Raw genomic sequence first — 2322 nt, 5'->3', positions numbered from 1 at the left:
GTGATTTTGTAATCATCATGCCATCATCATCACCATTATCATCATCGCGTTCCTGATGAAGTGCATCAAGACAAAACGTGGTTATTTAAAGTTCAACACCCCTTGCAACACTGCAATAAGGTACATGTATATGTGACGTGAGGCAGCGTGGTGGAATCAGGCTCTCGTCAATTTTTGGGCATGTCGAGTTATTGGTATCATCTTAAAGCTTGTTCAATTGTCTTTATTTGTATGAAAAATACCCATTTATCTTGAATACAAGTTGAGATATTTGTGAATGAAGGAGATGGGGGTCATCTGTTTTGAGAGGCAAAATTAGTGAGAAAATGGCCTCCAAAGATGAGTTATTTCTTTAGCTTAAAAGTCCTTGGTAACTTAAAATTTACATTTTTTGTGCCTTTAATCGACGTTTTTCAGAAAAATCCACACAGAAATGAGTTCTTTATTATGCATGAAAGGTGTTGAGCCAAAAACAAAAATTTGATAAAAATTCAAAAACTTACGGAAAAATGAAGGTTTCTTCATTTTGATTAATTTGACGAGAGCCTGATTCCACCACGCTGCCTCACATATATCTCAGAAGCAGGACCTTCAAATTTGACATCCTTTTTTTTTTAGAAGAGGGTTTTACGGCGCTCGCAACTGCATAAGGTCATATGAGCGCCAAGGGGTGGGTGTCAACAGAGAAATCTTTACAACAGTACAGGGAATCAGACTTACTCCTCTCACCCCTCTACCCTCAACAGCACAAAATCTGCTTCGACTATGAAGGCACCCCGGAAATAGCAGGTTACAAGAGAGTGACAAACATGCAAAAGAAGTACATGTAGAGGAAAAATGATAATAGTAAGGATTAGGAAAGAAAAAGCAGCTGTTCCCTGTTGTAGATCAGGCACAGTTATGAGCCTGACATGATGAATCGGACAATTCACAATTCTACTGTGCTTGAACTTCCTTTAGGAATGGCCTAAACTAAAGACAATATAGTCAGTGGCACCTCCCCGTGGGGTACAGAGCAGAACTCTGTAACTCTAGGGTAGCGACATGTCAGTAATATTTCAAATAATTTCATTGTCCTTGTGTGGTTCTTGTTTTGTGCATAAACCGACATGAAAAGGCATGCATGCGTGCAAAAGAGATAACAAAAGCCATCTTCCACGTAAAAAAAAAATATTTTATCTAAAAAAATTGACACATAGATGTACATGTATGTAGAGTTACCAAAATTAGCCGGATGGAAAGCAAAAACGACAAATAGAATAAGATGTGGCAGGTTCTCCACACAAGACAAACCCTGCCGAACAAAATGAAAAGTAAAAAAAAAAAAATTCAGAATACAAAATACAATGCCTTGGTCCTATAAAACGCCAGCAGGCCATCAAGAAGGATATACTCCAAGGCAAGTTGTTAGGCACAGAGGCTAAGGGTGGACGATGTTCCATGTGTACAGAGACAACGTCGAAGTTTGAACTGGGCTGACAATGACAAGATGAACCCCGGTTTCTGTGGTGTAGTAGTAGTGGTTAGGCATTTTGCCGTCGCACGCAGGAGACCCCAGTTTGATTCTAGAGTGGGGAGAATTTTGCCGGGTATCTTGGTCTTTCTGCTGGGACGTTGTATCCCTCTCGGCCCGGGTTGGCCCTGAGAGGCATGGTCAGAAGCCTGCCTCCTTATTTTGTCTAAATTGTGTTGATGGGTGTGTACAAACACCTACAGTGCGGCGTGTCTGTAACGACCTTCGATATAACGACGTCTTCTGCATTGTGACATTGTGCCCAGGTCCTGATTTTTTCATTATTTTTATCATTAGTAATTTTTGGTTGCCTCTCTAGAAAGACCTCTCTATTTAAAGACATTTTTTTCTGTTCCCGACGATGTGGTTAAAGAGAGGCGGCACTGTACGTTATCAAATCAAAATGTATGCGAGCAGCCAGCCTGCTCTATCTATGGCACATCATAACATGTCAATATGGGTTGTTGGCAGAGGCTCTGGTGTGGTTTGCTATTTATTTCCCTCAAATAAAAACATCAGTCAGAAGTAAAAGACCTAGGCTTCAGATCTGTAACAAAGAAAGACACAGAAGGTCATTTTTACCATCATCCGTCAAAATTCTTCGATCTTAACCATCTTGCATAGGTATTCATACGACCTTAGAGCATGCATCAGAATAACATTGAGGAGTGTGTATTCAGCTTAAGATTATTATTGTTTATATTGCTGCTCATTTATATCATGCCTGTGGTTGTAAGCCTGCATGTGTGTGTGTGTGTGTGTGTTTGTGTGTGTGTGTGTGTGTGTTTGTGTGTGTGTGTGTGTGTGTG

This window comes from Aplysia californica, unplaced genomic scaffold (genome assembly GCF_000002075.1).
Source record: "Aplysia californica isolate F4 #8 unplaced genomic scaffold, AplCal3.0 scaffold01164, whole genome shotgun sequence".
Classification (NCBI taxonomy): domain Eukaryota; kingdom Metazoa; phylum Mollusca; class Gastropoda; order Aplysiida; family Aplysiidae; genus Aplysia; species Aplysia californica.
This window is presented reverse-complemented; position numbering follows the sequence as displayed.